Source organism: Tauraco erythrolophus, chromosome 6, assembly GCF_009769465.1.
Source record: "Tauraco erythrolophus isolate bTauEry1 chromosome 6, bTauEry1.pri, whole genome shotgun sequence".
Taxonomy (NCBI): domain Eukaryota; kingdom Metazoa; phylum Chordata; class Aves; order Musophagiformes; family Musophagidae; genus Tauraco; species Tauraco erythrolophus.
In genome coordinates, this window is record NC_141470.1 from 7,636,623 (window position 1) to 7,661,429 (window position 24,807).

Sequence of the window (24,807 nt, forward strand, 5' to 3'; positions counted from 1 at the left end):
CTGACCTTAAGGAAAAGGTAAAAAGTAGCGTCTCTGCAGTGAAGCCCTAAAGCCAAGACAGTCAACATTGGTTGAGGACCTCAACTAGGCCTGTTTTCATTCTCAACCTTAGCCCACTTGGAGCACTTACACCTCTCACCATCTTGAGGCAGTGGCAAGATAGACTGACGTTTCATGGGAAAAGAAGGGTTAAAAATACACCTTCATTTAGCCAGGGAGGCACAGAGAGTGCCTACAGAACAGCTGTGAAAGTCAGCAATCATAAAGCAGAAGAAGGAAGGAGGTCACCGCATTGTTTCCTCCTCCCTAGAGACCTTGCTGCCACGAGGAATTGCACATGGCGCTGGTGGGTGCTGGCACAGCGAACTTGCTCCTGGGGTCAGCAGCTGAGTGTCTTCCCTGACCTCTCTGCTAAGAGGCTCAAAGCATCCCTTCCTTTCCCCTACCACTGGCTCCTCAGGACACACAGAGTCTGCCTAAGGGGTTTCTGCAAGGGGGGGTGACAAAAATAAGCCTGCACACATTATGTAGCAGTCTCTGGGTCCATCCATCCTAGTGGAGGTGCAGACATCTATTGGACAATGCCTGAGGACCACAGCGGAGGAACTGCTGCAGCAAAGATCAAGCTGACTCATGGTTCTTTAGCTTTGGTTTAAAATATCATAAATAAATAAAACAAAACAAAACCCTTCAGCCCACTGGAAAAAATCCAAGCATCTGCCTTCAATCCCTCGGCATATAATAATACAACTTATTATTGTAAGTTAAATTTATTGTATTCTCTATACACTATTAGGTCAGTGGGGTTGGGAAGATCTGTTAACATGAAGCATATCACCTTGCAAATCAGTGATTGCTGGGAGCACTTCATGTTATCACCCTTTGCCATCAGCCCCCAGCCACCAGTAAACCAGCCCTGACCTTTTCTTCTATCGGTTACCGCTGTGTTCAGCATCTGCCCTCGCAAACACCAAGACAGACACAAGAACTGAAGTTCTGATATTTTCTGGAAAGAGGGTTGAAAACTCTCAGGGCACCAAAAGCCTCATACAACTGTCCATGGGCTATGGGAAATACCACTGAAGTGGCTCCAAGCATGGTTGGTGGGACACAGAGATGGGATGTGCACCAAAAGACCACAGTCTACGTGCTTGCACAGACTGGTGGCTGCATTCCTTTTCACACCTTCAGGCTTTTTTTGGTCTGCTACTATAAATATGAATTGTAACAGCTTTGAAGTCACTGTTCAAGTGGCAGGAGCCTGGTCCTATGCATGGTCTGGGGTGGTTCTCCGATTCGGCTCACCCGTAAAATTTGTCCACGGTGCCTTTGCTGACCATTCAAGACTGCAAGAGTGTTCAAGTAATACTAAATGTCACAAAGCTGTTGGGCTTTTTTTTCTTCCCTTCAGTGGTTAGGAAAAAGCAAGCAAGAAAACAGACAGGTGATGTGAACTGGCACTGTTAAAGATGATCCAGGCTAATCAGATGATGCAAACTTCCTAGCTCTTGTCATGACACGATCTGTCTTGTGAGCTTCGAGCTGGACTCAGAAATTACTCATAAGATATGGAAATGATTCCCCTGAGGAAACAGTCACTAGGAACAACTACAGAAAGTCTTCACTTTTGAACAAGCAGCTCTTTCAGAGTTTCAGTGTTTGGTTGGGTTTTTTTTTTTCTTAAAGGGAGCAGAGAACCAAAGTTATCTGCAGTCTACTTCATGGGTCCATTTCTCCTCAAACCCTGGCTAGGACAAAATTCTCCTTCCTTAGAAGAATAAATTCAGAGATTAAGCTTGAACTCTGAATTTTTACAGTCTTGCCAGTATTGTGAGATCTCAAACATGACCGTGTGCTCTCACGGGAGCCTGGCCCATGAGACAGAGACAAGCCACCCGTGAGATTTCAGAAAGAGGTGATGGGCTGATAAGCCTCCTTGCTTCATCTGACAGCAGCAGAGCTCACCAGTGCTGTTTCTCAGGGCTCCGAAGGCATGCACAGCAGTTTCTCACTCTTGGACATCATTCACACCTAACTGAAAATAAACTGTTGCTTGACTTTCCCCTTAAATTCTCTTATTTTCAGAAAGCAACTCCCTGAGGAACATGTGTGTCCCTACAATGAACCTTCAAGGCCATAGCATGGCGTAGTGGGTATGGTTCCTTCATAGCCTTCATTGTTTCCATATAGGAGCTTCAACTGAAAAAATAAAATGAAATTTAAAAAAATGAATCAAGTGTTTGCAAAAAACTTTTTTAAAAGCAGAAAAGTCCACGGAAAACCACCAGCTCGCATGTCAGACCAGCCAACTTTAACCTGAAACACTACTTAAGCAAAGAGAGATACTGCATTGAGCTCTGAAAACTGGAGTTTGCCAACTTACCCTCACAATCCATCCTTAAAAACTTGGTGTAAAGACTGTCTCACTCTAAATTAATTCCCTCCATCAGAAGCTGATGAGGGTCTAGGATCTCGACTCAAACTCCTACTAATCACAAATATTTTATCACCAACTATAACAATTTTTGCCTTTCACCTGCACACCTAAGAAAGGACAGAAAAAGTGCAAGACCTGCATTGAAGAAAAGTGTATTTAAAGTTAGTATTTCTTACTCAAATGGAGGTTTACCATAAAGAAGTTGTTCCAAGTGGTGGCTGTCATTCCACAGGCTTCATTTGCCCTTACTTCCACATATTTTTGATCAAACTCGGGACATATTATGTCAGCTCAAACAGGAAATCTGACCTAAGCTAACAGTCAAAACCCTGATCAGATACAAAAATTCATGTAGTCAGCCTTTTCTTCCCCTCCAAAAGACTTCCACATGGCTCAAAGGTCTGAAAAAGAGACTGATGTGAGCAGCCAAGATCACTGTGGAACACACAGCTGATGTGACCCTTTAAAATTCAACCTGGGCCAACACCTCCACATCACTTTAAGCAAGCACTTCTTTTATTCTACAGCACCAAAGGAATTGCTGATCTTGAAGAACACCAAAAAAAATAAAAAGGCAACTTCAGACAGTACTCTGGAAAACATGATGGACCACAGACTTTGCGAGGTTCACTCAAAGTTTTGCCGCTGTACCCAAAGATGAAGTGTGCTCTCCAGGTCTAAACTAGATACCTTTTTTTGAACCTGTAGTAAAATGGAGGGAATTTACACTGTAGAAGAGCCAATCTTCATCCAGTAGCTCAGGAGAGAATGTGCATTAATATCTCCATGAGCTGTGTCAGTGCCTGGCACAGCTGTGACAAGCACACTTCACACAGCCCTCTTGAGATAACATTGCCTTAGCTAAACAAGGCGGAGAAAAGATATTTATTTGCAACGGCACCAGGTTCGCATTCCTTTGACAACACTCCACGGTGTGAGCTTTGCTGCTCTTGCACGATTTGGGTGATGATATGAAGGAGCGAGGCAGGTCTAGAACCTCCCAGTTGCCACCGAGCCAGTGTGGGAATGCACCAGGGAAGGAGGACCATGCCGCTCGGCTGGGCTGGTGTCCACTTTGACCAGACCCAGATCGCAGGCTGGGTATCTGCATATGGTCTGTGCCTTGCTCACAGCAGCCGCAACACCAGTGGACAAAAGCTCCCACAGCCTCTCCGAAGCTGAACTGGCAGCGACACGTTCCTTCTTAAGGAAAAAACCACAAGGTGCTTGTTTCAAAGTAGTCAGCTGGTGAGGAACAACAACAGGGAGAGGGAGGAAAAAAAACACACCAACACCTAGCACCACTTCCCCTTCTTTCTCTCACGCAGAGTTGAGAAGCTTATATTAATTGCAAGCTTATATTAATTGCAAAGCATGAGAATCTGAACAAACACCCTCCTTGGGCAACCAGGGCCAACCCCAGGAAAATATTTGCATCTACGGGATGTGTGAGTTGTGCAACCAGCAAAATATCAAGCCAGATAAGGCAGGGACCTTTCCCTAGACTCCACAGAGACATGCTCACAACTCTGCCATGCTGGCTCAGGCTAAGACAAGTTGCTTTAATTTTCTCTCCTCGCTCTAGCCTTCACAGGAGAAATAATACCAGCCAACTTCATACCCAGTTTGAATTCACTAGACAGTATTTGCAGCGCTGAATCAGAAACCAAAGCAGCATTTGGTGGAGTATGAGAGGGAACTGGGGTTCCTTGCAATGGGAGTCGTCTTCCCACCCTAAAGGTAGAATCTTAAGGAAGCTCTTGGCACAGCAAGGTTAGCTCTGCCCTGGACACGAAACGCAACGTTATTGTATTACACAATTTCCCATGCCTAAGGCTTGATATAGCCTTGTCTGCCCAGATTTAGTTACACGTACATGTTATTAGGGAATTAAGAACATCAGTTAGGAAGGTCATATAGTTACAAAACCTTTGTTAAAGAGTCTGATTGATCTTGGTTTCTCCCACCAGCTTTCAAAGACCCATGCACGTGCCTGTTCAATCAGGAGAGCAAACAGTCAAGTGATGCTGCTGTACATCTCCCAGAGACCTACGAACCATCTCCCACTGACTAGGCAGCGAGCATCCTGTTGGTGGCAAAAATTAACAAGTAAAATGCACTGTTTTGTCAGAGTGAATTCAACCAGCATCAGGCTGATAGCCACAAAAAGCCAGTACTAGCTCGATACCAGTCCAGTGGACAGGGCTCAGGGTTTTGCACGTGAATACCGGAGTACAGCAAGGCACTGCAGGTTATCATTTTGCAAACCAAAACCCTGCGTTAACATCTCTCCCTTTCTGACTCGTTTTTGCCACGTGGAAGGAGAAACAGAAGGAATTACCTTGGGTGAGCAGGCAAAAGGGGCAGGGTCACACTCGCTGTTCAGTGCCGCTGATGAGGCACTTGTTGACCAGGCAAGAGACCACTTGCAGCAGAAACATCGAGAAGTTGTAAGGACCTGATGCCATGCCAGATGCCTCTCTGCTGGGACGCTCTTCAAACATGGACCATATTTATTGTACCAAAGTTCAGAGGGGAAGGACAATAAGGAAAGCATCAGAGCAAAACATATGCTGTGGATCTTAACCATGAGGCCCTCATATACCTTCCTTCTTGAATTAAAAGCCTCCTGAAGGTTTTCATACACTCTCCCTTGCCCTCACTGTCCCCTAGAAGCATGAGTTGGAAAGTACAAAAGCTTGTGGTGGACACGTGTAACAAGAAAGAGAGAAGGGAGGCATGAGATGCGTTGTGAAGTGAGGAAAATACATTATATATGGAATATAAGGGGTTTTTTTTGCCTTCTTCTGTAGCATGGTATGTGTGCTTCCCACCTAGGGTCAGCCAGAAACTTTTCCTTTAATAAATTCCCTGCTATTGCAAAGTTTGAAGCAACTGTAGCGCACACAGTACACTTCCACAGACTCTCCAGAGCTAACCACCATTTTGTGGGTGTCTGAACTGATAGAAATTATAGCACCAGTTTCAGTAACAAACAAAAAGTGGGGTACAAAATTGACTTTGGCTTTCTTCAGGGTCCTAGGATTTAATGCTGACTACATAGGCATGAGACGGAGGATAAAGAGTCTGGCACGGCACCCTCCCCTGCCCGGCAGGCTTGCAACCTGCTGCCAGCACAGGGACTCGGAGGCTGAGTTCAAGCTCTGCAGGCTCTTGCTGCAGACGGGTTTTTCACTCCCAAAAGTCCTGGTGCACCACATTTCTGCCACCAGGCTAATTCTTTCCCAGCAAAAGGCATGATGGAACAAGTGCTCCCAATCAGCCACTCAAGAAAATCCTCCCCAGGCTACCAGGCTTTATTCCTAACAGTCAGCTCAGCTTTGTTTTTCCAGTTCTTTCAAGAACAGCTCTGGGTCTCCTTCAACTTGCTCCCTGCAGACCACACCAGGGTCTTCAGAGCAACTGTGAAGGTTCAGCTTAAGTAAGATACAAAATTACAAAAACTGGCTCCATCATGCCCAAAGCCCCATTACAGCATTTAATAGCACTTCAGTGTTAAGAAAAAGCTGTTTTCCCCTAACAGAAAGGTGTTTACCCACCAAGCCCAGAACATCCAGATGTGCAGCTCCTATAGAGACACCACAGGGCTCCTGCTGCTATCATCTGTCAATTCACAATCTGAAGTCCCCATGCCCTTGTCTCAGCTCCAAATTTAAAGGTCTCATGTCTTTTCTCACTGCAATACAACAGGACCACTGTTCAGACACACACACGGGGTCAGGAGCTCCTGAGAAGTATCCAAGTAAGCCCTGACCTACGCTAGCAGCTGCCTGGCCTCAGAGGCAAAACCTACATTCCTACCTAGGCTTTCTGCCTTCGCTTGGTTAAAATGCCCCTTGGTCCAGAGCTGAGACAGGCTTGGAGCTCTGTCCTAGCACCTTTGCTAGGAGCACCTGAGAGGTGTTTAACTCTGTCTTCCAGTTGCTGTCTGGATGATGTCCCTCCAGCTCTTGGCCAGCAAGGAACTGAAATGAAGGGTAGCTTCTTGAGCAAAGGAACAGGCATAGGTTTACCAAATGAGACAGCACACAGCTAAGACAAGGACAGACCACATTCAACATAGACTTGCTCTCTTTTTGTGCTACCCCAACCCTCTCAATGTAGCTAGTCAAGACGGGATTCATCTCACCTACAACACAGACATCTCCATGAGGGCCCATCACCCGAAGCCTCTTTATCCTCAATAAGAAGAGACAAGCACAATCTGTCCAACCTGTTTCAAATATCTACCTGCATTAGGATGAGATGAAAGTGCTCACTTCCTCCGCTGCCTATATAGGGGAGCTGAGGGTAAGCGGCTGGGCTGTTAGATGTCAACATCTGGACAGGTGAATTGTTCCCTGATGTTCCCCATCTTGCACTTAGCTGGTAAGCTTTTCAGAGAGAGACTATCTCACACTGCACCCAACATGAAAGCACTTCTAGTCCCCAAGGCCCAAAGGTAACGCTACACTTCAAGTGGTAGACGACAGGCCCGTGCCCTGAAGCATCTACCACTGAGAAAATTTTCCCTGTAACTATATTCCAAGTGGATCCAAGTCATTTTCGGGGCTGGCTAAAAAGCAGGCAGAGCTGCAGGTCTCAGCCTGCCTCTGTGTCAGCAGAAGAAAGGGAAACATCCTAGGCACCAAAGGCTTTGTGCCATGAGAACAGCATTGCCCAGAGAGCCTCCAAGGCTCACTTCTTGCCCATCACAAGATGCACCAGGACAGGCAGGGAGGGATGCATGCACACACACATACAGCAGGACCAGGGCAAGGACATGGGAGAGGAAAGGATAGAGCACTCAGACTGAACATTTCTTCTAGCAGAGAGATCTGCAATTTACAGACCAACCTTGAAGATTCTTCTCTTTTTCGTGACTTCTGATATATGATCCTTTGGGGCTGGCAACACTGGAACTTGATGCTGACAAATGCAAAATAATGAGTCTAGGGGCAGGAAGCCAAAGCAGACAGCGCACATTAAACGGAGCTGTTGTGCTGCTAGGCTGGCCAGGGGAGAGATTGAGGAATTATTCTAAGATTTGTGAAGCCATCAGCCCTCATGCTACAGAAAACAAGAAAATTAAGCTCAGACAGGGATTGCAGGCAGAATAACTTCCCTGACAACAGGATGAACGAGGATTAAGTCGTTACAAAGGGCCCTCAAATCAAATAGGGAAAAAAAAAGAACACAGGGAAGAGACTACATGATGTTTACCATAGTGGGACTGAACTGAAGGATTCAGAAGAAAACAAGTTCAACTTAGCTTCCTGAAAGGGTGACTTACTGGTGGAAGAACTTTTTCTTCCAGCGTATAATTGTCACTGAGTTCGCAGGCTCCCGCCTCAGAATTTGAACATTACCTCTTTGCATCTTAATCCCAACAGATACTTGCTCCTGCTGCCCCCGCAGAGCAAGCCACACTGAGGAAATGTGACTGGTGGTTGTCCACCTCCACGTGTCAGCTGCCAGTTGCATTCCAGTTCCATAACACGAGCTGTTTCATTATTTTGATCTGTTTTGTTGGTGATAGGGTTTGTTTTTTTTCTCCTTTTTCTCCTCCCCTGGGATTTATTCTGAAGTTGCTCCAAGATGTGAATTGAATGAACTCATTCTAGATGCAGACTTTGAAATAAAGGAGATGAAAACCTGAACTGACCTGAGAGATGCTGTACTGCTAACCAGCCCATGGTCACTGCAGTCAACATAGTTCAGCCAACTTCAGTAGAATTTGAACAAGATCTTGTAAAGCTGTTGCAATGCTGTTGCAGGGCTTGCCAAAACCCACGTACTTCGTAGCATGCTCTGAAAAAGTGTTCAGCTTCCCACCTCTTCACTAGGAGCGCACTTCAGACAATGCTCTTCTTGAAGACCCTAAAAGAGGGCTGCAGAAGCAACTCCATACCTCTTTCTTTTCAAATTATACATCTTGCTCAAACGCAGGCAGGCTTTCCTTTGTCTTCTTCAAGAGCGTCCTAAAATTGCTTTGTTTCCTCTTTAAAATGGTAGAGATTGCAGGCCAGCTCTACACAGCTCAATTTGCACCCATGAACTGGTGACTACAATATCCAGCTAGCTGCCCTGGGCCTTTAGAAGTCCCTAACCAGAAGGGAAGGTACAGGCACCTGTACCTTACCTGCTGTAATCCTTCACCTTTTCTTCTGCATCTATTTAATCTCTAAAGCTAGCCAGTATCAGACGGTTTTCCTACCACCTGCTGGGAGAATCACACCAAAACCTGCCTTTCTGCCACAGCAAAGGACACATGCAAGGACTCAGCAACATCTGCCCCCTTCAGAAGATGTGAAGAGGCTACAGCTCTGTTACAGTCAAAGGAGGAAGAAGATGAACCTAAATTCCAGGAATTATACTCCTGCATGGGTACCTTCCATCGGTGATTTCATCTGAGCAGCCTCACCTCCCATCCTGAATGGGTTTATCATCCACTCCACAGTTGCTCTGAATTACCCCAGAGGTGACTGTATTTCAGCAACAAATTAAACTGTCACAATACATTCCTTTCCACACTGTTTTTTAAAATACGTAAGCCCTGGCTGCCAGAGAACTGTTTTGAAAAGATTAGATTAGGTGCCTCAGAAACTGCTTTGAGAAAAAGGAAAGGGTTTTTTCGCTTTTTGAAGCAATCCACCTTATTTTTTTTTTTTTTCACCGGGAAGTTTTTTTATCCTCAAAGACTTGGTCAATTAACTGCATCTTATTTTTCAGGTCTTTCCACAAAGTGCCTCAGCGCAGGTGACCAAAAGGTAGTGGCTCGTTTTGCGATTATCTGCCATCAACACAAATCAAGAAAGCCCTCTGGTTTTTAATTCAACCTCCATCCAGAGGGCTACAATATCTCTTTTCAATTGTCTAAATTTTCTTACTGTTTTTCCAACCCACAGCAAGCCAGGACACTCAGTTTTACCATAGGATACCTATCCATTTCTGCAGACACAAGCCCCACTTACAGCCTGGAAGACTTACATGAAAAGGACTGCTATTCCAGCCCTCCACTCACATCCCTTTTAAGACTGGATATCCAAAAAATTAAAAACAACAGACAAGACAACCTTGCTTGAAATGATAAAAGGAAACAAAATCCCACCTTCTCAGAGTTCATTGTAATGAGAAAGCATTTCACTCATCAGAAAATCTGATTAGCAACAGTTGGGTGCTGAATCTTTTGACACTCATCAGTTACCAAAGGAAAGAGAAAGCTGATCTTGCAGTCAAAGCAGCAGCCTAGGACAACGATTTCTTTTCTCAACTCTTCTCCAGGCACCTCCTGTTAACATGGATTTCCATTCCTCAGTTCCCCAGCTGTAAAACAAGAGATCATAGTAACACCTCTCCCTTCCCTGTTTAGTGTCTGCCCTGGCTATAGACACTGGTATATACTTGGGGTAGGGACACGTTACCCACCAGCAGTAAGGGTGATCATATCTACCAGTAAAACACTGGGAAGGAGCAAGAAGAAAGAGACACTCATGGATTAACTCACTTTCAACGGCCAGAACTTGGCAGGTGGAGTGCAGTTTTTCACTTTCCAGCAGATATGAGGAACATATGGGCACATCACAGGTTGGAAGAGGGTGGCTGGTTGGGACATACCCCGCAGAAGGAGAGAAACAGTAAAGGTGTAAACTGATGTGGAGGAAGTATTCTCTCTTACATGTACAGATTAACACGTTTATCGTGGAAGAAATGTGGAGCAGAAGACATCTTATCTGGCCTCTGATAATCAGATGCAGTAGTTGTGGGAATTGGATGGCTAATTATTAAGCAAATGTTACCCAGAGTCTGAAAGTCCCAGCTTTCCTTCTTGCAGGACAACTGCACAAATTCTTGCCTGGGATGGCAGACAGGAAATGATCTCAAGAACACCACCATCACAGCAGGTGCTGGAATCAGACAAGAAAGGATGTTTTCCTCCTATTTGTATCCTCCTTGTGCCTGCTACAAAACAGCGAGAGAACCGCTCTCACTCCACTGAGGTATTGCCTTGTTAGACCCACACTGAAGGGCTGCTGACATGGCCTACAGCCCCATGGCAGGAGGACTGAGATGGGCTTATGGCGACAGTGCCTAGGATCAGCCCCAAGATCCTGTGGTTTGTGGTGGGGGTGGTAGCAAACCAATCTCTTGGAGGCCAAAGTTAAGCTGCACTGGTATGCCCACAAGAGCACTTTGCTGCAGCTCTAAATAACCACTGTTAGGGGTTTAAGAAACTTATGTGCTCCAAAGCACCCTCCATCCTCAGCCACCTACCGCAAGTCAGCACAGTCAGCTGGGAAACAGCGATATGTACAACGCAGCTGGTGGACCTCCCAGTCCAACCTCAACTGATTGTCTTGATCACTGCGTCTGCTCAACAGCCCCATGCAGATCATCATCTGCACATCAAACCCAGGCTGTGCTCTACACAGCCCTACCTCCCTGCACAGCCTACAGCACTGCCTTCTTGCTTTTCTTGAGTCTTGGTCAACATTACCAGAGTTTGTGGAATTACTTCAGTCTCTGAACAACCGAGATATATGAAGGAACAGTATTTTCAGAAGACTATGCTTTTCACATTTGAAAACATCCCTAATTAGATACCCGACATCTTTAGCCACTGATCCTTCGATACCGGGTGTATTGCAGGGATGGGAACACAGAACTGATCTAACACTGGATGACATGTCTGCGCCAACTTTGACAGCTACTCACAGAAATATAGCCTCATGTTGCCTCCGCGGTGGCTTTCTGGAATGAATACTGTGGCTTTCATCCCTTCTGCACCAGGAACCATGGTACAATTGTACCAGATGCATCTTGCACAGGGATCAGCCAAGAGATTTCCACCCTTGACCATCCATCTCCCTCCTCTGCCACAGACCTGGTGAGACCTTGCGCATGCCCCTGTGACTATGAGCCACAGAAGGACGCAGCCTCCTTGCTGCTGTGGAAGAGCAGGAGCAGAAGCACTTTTCCAGATCTAGGTCTGACACTCTCACATCTCCGTTTCCCAACCTTCACCATAGTCACACTGGTCATTTCTTTCCAGCACGTGTGTTTTGAGAATGAATACCTTGATGTTTGGAAATTCACAGGGACCATCAGAATAGCCACAGAGTTGTCACCTGTAACTGAGTACAGCAGGATGGAGGATGCACATCTGTACTCCTAGTAGAGAGAGCAGATCTGACCTTCACACACTCGAGTACAAGTCACAGCCACTGCGTCCCCCAGCAGAATGACGAGGCAGAAAGCGAAGCAGGGATTTGCACGTACTTCCTCATCCATGAGCAGCTACACTGACTGCCAGATGGGAGGTCACATCACCAACCGGCACCACGATGCCCTCCCCCTGCCTAGACCCCAGCACTTGGCCTCATACTCCCTCCCATGTTGTTGGAGCAAGAAGCCAGCACACGCCTGTCGAAGCAGGTCAGGGAGCCGACCACTCGCCCAAGGCTGCCTGCGTGCAAAGTGGGACAAGCCCTCCAGAAAAAGCTGGCTGACCTCATACGATATCATGCAAACCAGGAAAAGGCCAGGGGAAGCAAGACTGGGAGAAAGCTTGCATGACCAAGGTCCACACACAAGCTGGGGAGGCAAGGGGTGCGTGTGCACACATGCAGGCAGGAGGTTCTCCTGCTCCCACTAGTGTTTGCTGGGTCTCTGTGCCATCAGGATAGAGTCATGCTGTTCACCACAGGAGCCTAACACAAGCCATTGCATCAGACACACATCCAAGGGGAGACAACGGAAAAGTTAGTTACAGGATTAGCACACCTGCGAGATGGGGTCTGTCCCATACTTACCTCCAAGAAACAGTGATGCTTTATTTACTTAACATACTCAACTACTGTTTTATCTATTTATCATAACAACCAAAGCCTGGTTTCTCAAGCCCAGCCTTCTCCTTTTTCTAGAAGATGAATTCCAGTCCCTCACGTAACACTAAGCTCCCTGATCTCTCATTCTTGCTCCAGCAAAGCCAGCTCCAGGGAAGAAGTAGGGATGCTACAGTCACTAAAGAAATACAGAAGCTACTGCCACACCAGGAGAACCACTTCGGCTGCTGCAGTAGCTATCTGGGGTAGGACAAGGGAAAAAATGCACCACTTGCAGACTCCAATTTCTTACATTCAAGCTTATTCTATGCTCACGGTTTGGAGCAGGCTGAACAGAGCTGGATGCCAGCCACAGAACTGCTGAAGACAGCATGGAGCATCAGAGCAGACTCAACACTGATACTGGAGCAAGCCTACACGATGGCAGGCTGTTACCTCAACAAACCACTGATGAACGGAGCTCATTTCTCAGCAAGCCTCTAAACAAGATCTCGACTTGCCTGGGGCACAAGCCCTTGCTAGCCAGACTCTCCTTTGGAGATTTTTCACCAGTCTGCTTTTCTCAGGGGAGGCGATCCCGTGCTCTTCCGCTGCCAGCCAGCCGTGCTCCAGTTCAGCCTCGAGCAGCAGGATAGCCAACACTCCATCGTGTGCAACGGCAGCCTCCACGATGCCTTTTTCCACTGATCTCCTCGCTTCTCCTCCTGCAGAGCCTTACCCAGTGAGAACAGGGCAGCCCGGAGCAGATCCCACTGTGTACACCCATGTCCCTCACTTCGCTCCTACTCCCTGACGTTTCAGCTCTTGCTCCTCTCCTTCTCTCAGTAAGATGATGACATCCTCTTCATTTCACAGGTCAGAGCTTCTCCCTCACATCTGCTGTTCTCTCAAGGATACTAAACAAGCAGAAGACACTGCAGCAAAGTCTCTTTTTTGTATTCGTCAAGTTATTGCTCCCACACACACACATCTAAACTCAGCTCCACCAGCTCTTGAATTTAACTTACATATGAGCAGTCTGATTGGTAATGGGTTTAGCTTTGCAAAAGGAAAAATCCACTTATAGTTTGGCCCACAGGGCTGTATTATGCAAGTACCTAGGCTGCTGCTGCCTCTGCGTTACCAGAGTGCTCTTCACCCAGGACATCCTTCACTTTCGGCAGGTAGGCTGGGTATCTGCTGGGTCAGTATCACTCCTGAAGAACAGAGCCCAACGAGATAAAGCAATCAGTTCAGCCAAGACCAGAGCAGACTGGTCAGGACTCCCAGGTTCATAGTCCTGCACTTTAACCACAAAGCCACCTTTTGGCACATAGACGAGCCGTTCCAAGAGCCCACGTTGTTGTCAGATGGGCATTACGGCCAGGTTGTGCATTAAGACGGTGAGCACGGAAAGACTATTCCCTCTGCAAGCACTCAGGTCATGTTGTGTCACACACAGCAAGCTGCATAAACCATACTGGAGCAGCGAGAAGTTGATAAATGAAGTTTTGCTTTTACTAAACCCGTCATTAAACAGTGCTGGTCTCAGGTTACAGAAAGACCAAGAAACAGGTGGCAACACACAGAATAAAACAGATCATCTTGAAGCATCTTCCTCTGGATATCTGTAATTAGAAACCAAACATCATCAGCTTCCCTCTCTCCCTACAGTAAATAATTAACTGCAAAAGAATATTCCTCTTGGCCCCATTCTCCCCAATCAATTTTGCTTTGCAACAACGTGCTGCCTGAATTGCTCGCTGTGTCAGTGCACCCGAGCGTTATCCAAAACATTTCACAAGACATAGAGGAGTGGTGTAACCGTTAACTTCAGCACAGCAGAGACCTTTCCTTATGGGTACGAACGGCACCATCACGTAACTCCCAGCACTTAAAGCAGACAGCTACGACATACACAGCTTAGCTCACTGACTGCAGCAACATCACTGCAACCATCAGCAGACACGAATCACGCACTCAGTGCTCCCATCCGCACTCCTCTGGACTGCCTGAGCTTTATTGCCAAGGCACAGCAAATTTCCTCTCCTGAAACAAAGTTTTCTAGTCCTTTCATTGTTTCTGAGAATATTCCCCTCTCCCTAGATTTCATCCAGGGGAAAAAAAAAAAACACACACACACAAATCTTCTCCATAACAGCACTTTCACTTTTAAGAGACTTTACCCCTTAAATACTAGATCTAAGTTGAATATTGTGACTGCTCAGTCACACACGATAACCTGTTCGTCTCTTGCTACTTATCCTCATCAACCTGACACTCATACAGACTCCAAAAGTAACAAGTAAGCCAGAAAACCTTCAGAGCACTCATCCCTTTTGCCCTACTGAAAGATACATCCTGGACATAACCCCAGAGGAGAGGAAGGATGATGCCCGGAGGAAAGCAGGAGTGCACTTGGTCAGGCAGCAGATGGAAGCAGGTTGCATACGGAGACAAAACCAACGTACAACGCAAGGTCTGCCATTTGATTTAGTTGTTTCCTTAGGATACAAAGTCAATTCACTTTAAAAAAAGGCATAAGAAGAGCACAAGCCAAAATGAGAGCTGGGAAAAAAACTTGAGTATTGCAGGAACACCCTTCTTGCAACAGCCTTTGAAAAGCATTATCACCAAGCAGACATCTTCATATTCACATGCAGTTTGGGTTTAGTTTTACGTTTTTATGGGTTTAAACGCATACCAGGTTCAGCTGAGCTGGCTATGAAGTGTTCAATAAAAATCTCCACCACGAAGAGAGAGAAAAAGAGGAAAATGGGCTCATTTAGACTCAAAAACGCATGGAAAGAGAGGTTGAAGAAAGAGGTAGAAGAAAGAACGAAAGGAAAACCATGACACAACAGAGATAAAGAAAAACACAGGGAAAAGAAAAATTAAATTAAACAGATACTGAGGACAGTTCAGGAAAAGATAAGCCATGAAAAAGTGAAATGAAAACCGGAAGGAATGTGCCATGGCACAGTAGTTGAACAGCAGTTGGCAAATGGATCATTTGTTTAATCTCATCCATATTTGTCAAATAATTTATTTGATTAATATTCTTTTGTGGTCTTCAACCAGCTATAGAGCTGATCAAATATAATTTCATAAATAGATTATTAAATGAATACAGGTAAAATTCAAATACATTCAACATTTTAATCTTCTGCTTAATAAGCTCTGGTTTTAAGTTTACACTTAAAAAAATGTTAAAATAGAAAGCTGATAATAAATTACAATTAGATAAAGAGTGTTGGGATCACAATCATTTCACTTTTCCTAGACTGACAAAAAGGTACAGCAGCAAAACACATCTCAAAAGACAGGAGATGAGACATTCTACCTCTTCCCTTCATCACCCTCCCACAAGGAATCCCTCTCTGCAGGCGGTACTTTTTGTCTAGGGTTTTATTTTGTTGGATATTTCCCCCATATTCAATTTTTTTACTCCGTAAAGCTTTTTTTACCCCAAGAAAATCTGGGGAGCTCCAAGGGCAGCCTAGCAGGAAGGCAAAAATCAGTGTGCACCCTCAGCAGGAGGGGCGGCGGTGGGTGCTGTCTCCAGCCTGGAAGCAAGCATTTACGTTTGTGAGCTGAGCTTTGCTTCTCTTAAAGGGAAGAGAAGTCAGGTGAAGATGTCCACGTGGACAAGGATGCCTCAGAATCTCTAGTCTCACAGGGAAAAGCTTCACGATACCAGCCTTTTCCAAACCTCCCTAGGAGAACTGGAGGGGGGGGGGGGCGGGGGGGAGAAAAAGCTCAATCGGCAATTTTTCAGCCTGTTTTTTGCCCTCTCTGGCCCAACACAACAGCAGAGGAGTCCCCTTGCCAGTCCCCTCCCCACCTACAGACCGTGGGGTGAGTAGTCACCATGGCAGACCATCTCCATGCACGTGGTGGCAGGTTTGCCGGGGAGCCCCGTGAAGCAGCACAGGCCTCGAGGAGGAAACGGTGGCTATCGCTTTCCAGGCTGACGTCAGAGAAACCCAGGGCTGCTCCCACCACTGCTTTACCTTCACCACTGACAGCAGCCAAGAACCAAACTCGTCATCAGAGAGAATCACAACATAGGTAACTCCTCGGGCCCAGAAAAGCATCCCTCAGGTCCCAAGTCGATTAAATATCACAGCAATATCCCAAACTGAGATAATTATTGCTAATTACAAGATCATTTTTATGTAAACATGGAGGGTATTACCACGCACACTTCATCTCTTTTTAATTAAAAGAAATAAGAGGTTCACCAAGATAAAGACATGCTGATGCTCCCACCCCAAAGCAGACTTTTCTGCAGTGATAACACCTGTCAAGACTTCAGACCCACCGAGGAGACTGAGCAGGGAAATCAATCAGCATCGGCCTCCCCGATGCTGAAATGACGCAGTTGGCATATTATTAATCATGCAGAGAAAGATTTGATGAGGAGAAGGAAAGGACCAGACACACAGAGGGGGGACACGCATGGATTCAAAGTCATGGCTGTGTTACAAACACTTGGAAAAATCAGGCAAATCACCAGCTGCAAAATCAAAACACTTTTGAGCTCTGCAAGAATAAACACATTAGCAATTCTGCCAGGAGAAACCAACATCCACCATATAACCCTCTATCAACTCTTTAGTTGAACCCGCACGAAGCCTTATGTGTCATGTTCAAAACCAGTTCCTGCTCCAACCCACACAACCTGCCCATGCCAACCACTGGGGTACATCATGACAAAGCCTCACCAGGAGTTTGCATCCCTTCTGCATCTCAAAGACCCACCTAGGAGCAACTTTCCACAGCGCAGGCTAAAGAGACATAGCTTAGGTCAATGACACAGTCGATGGCTTGACTTAGGTCAAGGATTGACTTGGGTCAAGCCATTCTTACCGCGTTGTCCTCCTGCTTCTAGCTGTCCTAAGCATTTCTCCAGTCGTTCCAGAGTTTGCCAGTACTCTCCCATTTCTCATCGGCTCTTTTGTCTCCAGGCATGCTCCACTGCTCCAGGCAATTAAAACGTATCCCCACCAAGGACCCATACGGGTTGAGCGAGCCCCCAGATGCACCCGCTCCCGCTCGGGGCAAAGGCGTTGTGCCCCCAGACCCCGCGACACCCCTGCGCAGCGGGCAGGGCGCGAGCAGCCTCCACGCGCCGCAGAGCCCCGGCGGCGAGCGTCCCTGGGAGGAAGGGAGGTGCCACCAGCTCCGCAGAGCCGCACGCACGCAGGAGCGGGGGGACCTTGCTCACTTGCTCCTAGATGCACATACCTGCACCTCCGCTACCTGCGTGCCCCCTCCGCACCTCACCCCCGGCCTGCCCACACCTGGCACTGTCGTGAATCTGGTCTCTCCTGGGCGGTGCTGCTCCAACATGGGGCAGCCAGAGCCTCGCAGGCATCTGCTTTGGCAAAGGGTGGGGGGCCTGGTGCTCCCCCTTGGGAGCATCACAGAGGCGGTGTGGGAGATGCAAGGGGATGAGGGAAGGTGGGGGCAGGGGGGTGCAAACTGGGCGTGCAAGGAAGAAGAGGAAGAGGGGGTAGAGGGCTGCAGCTTGGGGACGTGAGGGGGAGTGGGAGGGCAAGAGGGGAAGGAAGGGGGGCTGCAGCATGGGGGAACAGAAGGCAGATGGAATGCAAAGGAGGTGCCGGTGGAGGGCAAGGGATGGAGGGCCAAGGGGGTGTAGAGGGGATGGAGGGCCAAGGGGGTGCTCAGTGATGCCCCGCTCTCTCCCATCTCGGCGCCTCCCCAGGGCCGGGGTCGGCAGGCAGCACCGAGGCAGCAGAGTCACGGCACGGCCAGGCGAGCAGGTGGGTCCATGCGACCGCGCCCAAACACCCCCAGGCCCCACCACTGCCCGACGGGCTGGGGGTCCCTCCCTCCCACCCCCCCCATCGCCCCCCTCGGCGCACGGCGAGGGGCACCCCCAGCACAGCGGGGGTACCAACTTCCCAGGGGGCTGCAGCCGCCCCTCTAACAGGTGGCGGCGGCGCTGCCGGCCCGTTCCCGCCAAGCCGGTGGGCGCTGCCCTCCCTCGCCGACGGTGCGTCCCACCCCCCCAAGCCCCAGCCCCGTCCCCGGCGGTCACTCACCGGCTCGTCCACCCCGCCAGGCGAGACGCGCGTCCTGCAGAGCTGGGCGCGGAAGTTTAAAGTGGGGCAATGATATTATTTGTTTTTTCTTCCAATGGAGGAAAATCAAACAAGACGAGGCGCCCCCCAGGCGGGCAAACCCCCCCCCCCGCCGCTCCGCTCTTCCCCGCCCAGCCCAGCCCAGCCCAGCCCCGCCGGGGGCTTCAGCCGCGCGTCGGCCTGGCCGCGACGTTAAGTTTCCACCGCGGTGGTGGAGGCGCCCCCGGTGTACCGCGGCCGCCCCGCATTGGCACCGGGCGCCGGGGCGCTCTGCCGCCGCCGCCCGGACAATGTGCGTGCGGGGGGGGAGCGCAGCGCAGCGGAGCGGGAGCGCGCCCCGCCGGCAGCCGCGGCACACGCCCAGGCCCCGCGCCCCGCCCACCCGCCGCTCAACGGCCGCCCGCCGCCCCTGATAGGCGGCCCCCGCCGCCACCGCCCTCCGGGTGGGCCGCGGCGCTTGTCAATCAGGCGCTGCCGCCCGCCCGCCGCGGCCTGGCCGCGGGGCGGTCCCTGGGGCGGTGGCGGCCGGCGGCGGGGAGGGGGAAGGGTGCTGGGTGCTGGGCCGCCGCTTCGGTCCCCCCGTGTGATCCGCCCCGCCCCCGCGCTACTTCCCCCGGGAGCCGCGGCGATCGTGTGTCCTGCTTTGGGGCCGTGTCTCCGCTTCCCGCCCCGCGGCGGCCCCTCCTCAGGAGCTCCCCGCACCGGGGTGAGGGGAAGGCCTGGCGGCCGCGGTGCTGCAGAGACAGCCGCCGCCCGCCCGCTCCCTCAGCCCGCCCTTCCCCGCGGCTGCGGGGATACTCTACCCGCGGGGGAACCGGGAAGCGCCGCAGGTTTCCCGGTAGCCAGCGGGCTGACAGCAGGAGCTGCCCCAGCGCGGCGTACGAGGTGGGAGATCGCCTCAGCCCTCCGGTCGTCCCGGGGCCTGCGAGCCTCCGGCCGGCGCGGCAGCGGGGCTGGTGCCGTCGGAAGGGCACGGCGCTGCAGGTGAGGCGGCCGGGAGAGCCCTCGCCCTGCGGGCAAGGCCCAGCGCCGCACGTACCGCCCTGCAGCCCGCTGCCGCGCTCGGTTTCCCATGAGGCACGGCAGACAGTGCGTTTTGGGGAAGGAAGACCAGAAACTGGTGAAACGTGTTTATTACCAGTCACGGTCCGTGGCTGATAACCCACAGGGTAAACGCAGCTCACGGGGTGCTTTTATGCGGCCCGTGGAAATGGCTGGAAAAACAGATGACTCCAAGTTATTCCGGAGTGATTAGACAGGCCACAAAAGAAAAGACCTGAATTGGCTCTGTGTAAGACTGCTGGGGTCCAGTTAGGCTTAGTAGCAGAGATACACAACAAATGAACAGAATTACTCCAATTACAGGCAAAGATCCAAGCGTGGCGAGAGGCTTGCTCTGATCCTGTTTGGGTCCCACAAGGAGCACCACTAAATTGAAGCTAGTAAACCTGTATGGACTCGAGCTTCATTCCATGAATTTAGGTCTGTCAACACAGCACTTCCTATCCCGTGTCACAGTATGCCTGTACTACCAGACCTTTTCTACTATCGGGCACCATGATTCCCCTATTATTTTAGAAAGTGGATAGTGGATTGCATAGTCATCTTGTTATCCAGGAGCATGCAGAAGTGATCAAACTTTGGTGCAGAATATGACGCCGAAGAAAGTATGCGTTCCTGATACTGGAAAAAGCACTGTTCACTCTGACATACGTTTCAAGCACACTGCCACAATTTATTGTTTCCATTAGAAAAGTATCTAGTAATCTGAAAATGTATCTAGAAACCATTGTTCTAGATACCACGCTTGACACAGAATAGAAAGCTCATGCCCTGCAGAGCTTGTAGTGAGAGCAGATTAAACAAGTTCTAAGGATACCCATTGAGAGAGTTATGCAGGTTTTTTCAGGTCTCATCGACGTGTTGCACCAGCACAAACAAGCCTGCTAGAGCACTTTCTAAAAGCCAGCATGCAAAGAGGTCCAAACAAAAAGGCTGAAGCTTTAACGTACCTTGAAACTCTTTTCTTGCTTCTAACAAGCCCTCCTGATTGTGAACGAACTCTCAGTTCTGCACAGAAGCAAGGACAGCAGCTCGCAGAAACACGGCATCTCTCCTAAGCAAGCTTAACAGCAGGAGCAGCTGCACACACAAAGGTGATGGGTTTCTTCACAGGCAGACACACGTACACACAGCGCACCGCCTCTCTGCACTACCTGTCTCGTCTTGTTGTAGCTGTTTCTGGCGAGCAGGCAGGGTACTGGAGTGTGCTGAAATCTTGCTTTTTGAAGCACCCTAAAAGCAGGCTTATATTTTTCAGTACCTAGGTGGCCCAGAAGAACTTAATCAGGGAGCAAGAACTAAATATTATAATAGACATAGCTCTAGGCGAACCTCAGTTTCATGTTTCTTGGGCTTCTCAGTAACCTACAAGAACCAAGAAACACCAGAAGATGGGACTGAAACTGCCTCTTTCTTGCTTATTCTTCAGTGCCACATCACATCAGGGTATAAGGTACCTGAGGACTACTTGTTGTTAGCTGACTTCTGGAAGACAGAGGCATAATCACCTATTGTTGAGTCATAACCACAAAATCACATAGGAGTGATGACACAAACTTGTGAGGACACAGAGAGTGATATAGCTTAAAGACGTCTTTTCCCTCTTTCTATTTTTGCATTAAAAAAGCAAAATACTGGAATGAGATCCTCAGCGTTGCAAAGCGGCATGGCTCCATGGCTTTTGGCAAAGCTGGACAGATTTACACTTACTGAGGTTATAGCCCGTTCTGTTTGTACAAAGTCGTTCTGCCTGGACAGATTCTTCCTTCCTTTCTCTAAACTTGAATTTAAATCTAGGAAAATGTCTGGCCTGTCTGAGGCCTCTGGAAGTCAGAACCCTCTTTTTAAAAAATGAGACGTGCAGTGCCACAGCAACAGCAGCTCAAATGCCACCGCAAGAAGGTGTTTCAGTCTACTAACTAACTACTCTGCTAAGTCATCCCATGGTGTCTCCAGCTGGACTAGCAACAAATTTCTCCAGCTACCCACCAGGCATCAGTGCAGCTCCTCTGCTCTACAGCAGACTTCAAGGCAGGCAAAGAGAAATGTGCAGCTCTCTTGAAGTCCTGCCGTGCTACTAACTATTGCAAGCACTGCTTGACAGGAGAGGAAGGCTAGTCAAATACTGGGCTCGCTGGCATGCAGAGCAATAAAAAGGAATCAAAGAGAATCTCAGAAGATCCTTACTGCCACAGTAATACTGCCAAAACAAAATCTGCAGTGGGGTTGGAAAGCTGTGCCGTCATTCCCATGCCTTCAGTTTTTCCCGATTGTCTTCACCAAACTGTATGTAGCTTGCACATGGGAGGCAGTAACTCATGGACATGCTTATCCCATCATGACTTTTTGTAACAGCACTCCAAATTCAGTCTGAGAAGGTACATCACTGATTTTTGTGGTGCTGTGACCCAAAAAATAACTCCTTGATACTGTCATTCCCTCTTTAACCTCTGCAAGAGGAGAGTCATAGACAAGGCATGAGCTTAGGTCTCCACTGTGTGGCATACAAACTTATGCCAAGAGCTTAGTTAGCAACTGAACTTGCTCATCAGCTATAGATCAAGGCTATCCTTGACATTTTTGAAATGTTCATCTTTTTTAGAGTTATTTCTAGTAGAAACACCCAGGCAATGGCCAAGTCAAACTCTTCTTTCTTTCTCCCTTAAAAAACCCAAATGAACATGAAAAGGTCTTCTTGTGGTCATCGAAATCAGCAGCAGAATAAGTAACAGTAATTTTTTGGCTTCACAAGATATATACTTGAATACATCCAGATACACATCCTGTATTTTTGATATGCTGAAGGGTATATCAATTCTCAGCAGACACAGAGGGTAGATTAGTGATGTCAGTTGCTTTTGTTGTTCTGACTCTCCTGTTACTTTGCCATATCTACGAGTTCACCTGACTTTTAATTATGCAAACTGCTTCCTGGTTCTTTCCATGGCTTTTGAGTTCTCCCTGTACTCGGCTAGTCCATTTTCTTGGATGCATACTTTTTCTGTGTAATTGAAACTTTCTTGAAGTGTTTGGAAGGAAGACTATGTCATTATGCTCTCCTTAACATTGTCTCTGAGAGCCTACTGAGAAAAGCAGAGATCCCTGTGAGTTCTTCTTCCCCACAGCACAATATTCTTTATGATTTTTTAGTTTATTCCTCCTGCCGATACAGCAGACTCAAGAAACCTGCAACCACTTTTCCCATACTGGGATGGTTTTCTTGCTTGTCTCTCCCTGAGCTTAGAAGATGAGTAGTGTTATGACAGAAAGCAAACCAATACGCAATCGACTTTTAAAATTTTGAGTTTTCTAGAGAATGCAAATTGTTTCCTTTTAGTATCTGACAATGCAACACAAGTAACTTGCCATGGCAACCAGCTTATGAAACAGGGAAACAAATTATCATCACAAGGTGCTCTGTTGCTATAGCAAGGAAAGAAGCTGAGACCTTATCCTTTTTGTTTGCTGGTGGGCTGTGCATCATCTAGGTAGCAGAACCTGTCAGTAGAAGTTCATGTTACATTTGGTGCAAGTCAGCTGCCTCGTGGGCCTGTCTGATACTTGGATCAAAACTGAAGTGCAGTCAGAAGGAAAGAAGGAAGTGTTCAGAAGAATTGAAACAAGGCTGGATTCTCAGAAATACAAGGCCAAATCCATTTCCGCAGCAAGCTGACGCAACTCTGCAGATGCTAGTAAGGGATGAACCAATTTATTCTGAAATTGATTTGACTTCCATTCTCTGACAGTCTCCATTATTACCCCCCTCTCTTTTCCCTTTTTTTCTTGAAGCGTAACAAATCTCTGCAGATCCAGGAGTATTCTAGAGTTACCTGGGACAGAGGATGGAATAGGCTCACAGAGTCTTGTCTTCAAACACATGCTCTTTATGGGAATGCTTCTGGTAAGGGCAGACTCATTGCTACGCAGCTTACTTGTGTTAGTGAGAGAATTCAAAAATGGCAAAGGATATTGGCTAAGTGCAGAGAGGGGAAACCCTCATAATTATTGCTGTGCAAGGAAATAAAAACTGAGCTTTGTCAGCTCAGAGGAGGACAATTTTGAAAACTGGTATATGTGCAAGCAGTCGCAGAAGCCAGCGGAACTCCCCTGTGCTTAAGGCAGGCTGATTTGTAAATCTGATGTGGGTCTGGGCTATATACAAAATGTTTGCTTTACTCTGAGCTGGAAAGGATGCCTTCTGCAGGATAGTGTTGAAAAGTGAAAGAAAACTGAAAGTTTCCTGATCGCTAGACTATTTATACGAGCTGCAGGTAACACAGCTTCAACTGTATGATGGAATGAAGTGTATGCTCCCCTTTCTATTTCAAAAACGCTCTCTCCTAGTTAAAGTTTAGGCTGTTGATATAGTAGCATCAGGCTCGAGAAACAGTGGCCAGCCTTCTGAGCTGCCCGGGGGCTTAGCTGAATTTACAGGTAAAATTATTGTGACTCATGGACAATCCTCTTCTAGCGTCTTGGTGAGGCTGTGGAGAAAATACTGTCAGATCACAAGCCCCAACAATAGCGTGACTTAGAAAGCAACCTTTGAGAGAAGCTCTTAATGTATCAGATAAATCTATGTGGAGATGCAAGGCTAGAGTTTACACCTGACAATGAGTTGTTATACTGTGAGTGATTGACTATAAAAAGACTATGGGGAAAATGGGAGTCTTCTGCAGCACAAAGAAACCAGTAGATAGATGAAAGTAATCTCAAAGAAAACCATGCTAAAACTATTCAACACTATAATTTAACACAGTCTCCTAGAGACTGGGAAAAGTCTGTGGGCTAATCCTTGCTGCAGATCTCACGAAGAGAGACATAGCCGTAAGACAGATCACAACTGTGAAATTCTGCAAGCATGCACCATCATCCAAAGAGCCTGGGACTCTCAAGAGATATCTAAGACCTGGAAGCAGAAGTCCAACTGAGAGACCATGCAAAGGAAAAAAGAAAACCTATCAGTCCTGGTTTCAAAGGGTTTTTTAAGATGGACACTGAACTGGAGAAATCTCCTGCAGTAATCAATTAACAAAACAAAACCTTGAATTAATTAACCAACCCTCAATCAATCAACAAAATTTTCCTCTATATCATTGCCAAAAATATCACATTGCTTCAGGTGACCCAACCAATAAGTGGGACCGAACCCATCCAACAACTACTTTGTTTTTAATCTCCAAAATAATGGCATTAAGATTGGATTAAATTCTACAAAATAGAGTGCTCAGGCCTCTTTGAACCAAACCATTTGAAACATGGCAGAAGATTCTGGGTGGGCAGAGCAAAATTATCAGTCCAGGAGAGTTATCTGATTCAGGACAGGATCCTTTTTCATCATGGATTTTCTTTTTGAAATAAGCAAGGAAACCAG

General features: G+C 47.8%; 1 protein-coding gene across 2 annotated transcripts in view; it reads right to left on the reverse strand.

The window, feature by feature from the left end:
* The window catches only part of HRAS (HRas proto-oncogene, GTPase), a 42,801-nt gene extending 24,333 nt beyond the window's left edge, over window positions 1–18,468 (reverse strand). For both annotated transcript variants that reach the window (XM_086612770.1, XM_086612769.1), the window contains exon 1: window positions 18,333–18,468. The gene's annotated coding sequence lies outside the window, so the exon portion shown is untranslated. The remainder of the gene's footprint in view (window positions 1–18,332) is intronic.
* Window positions 18,469–24,807: the final 6,339 nt, after the last annotated feature.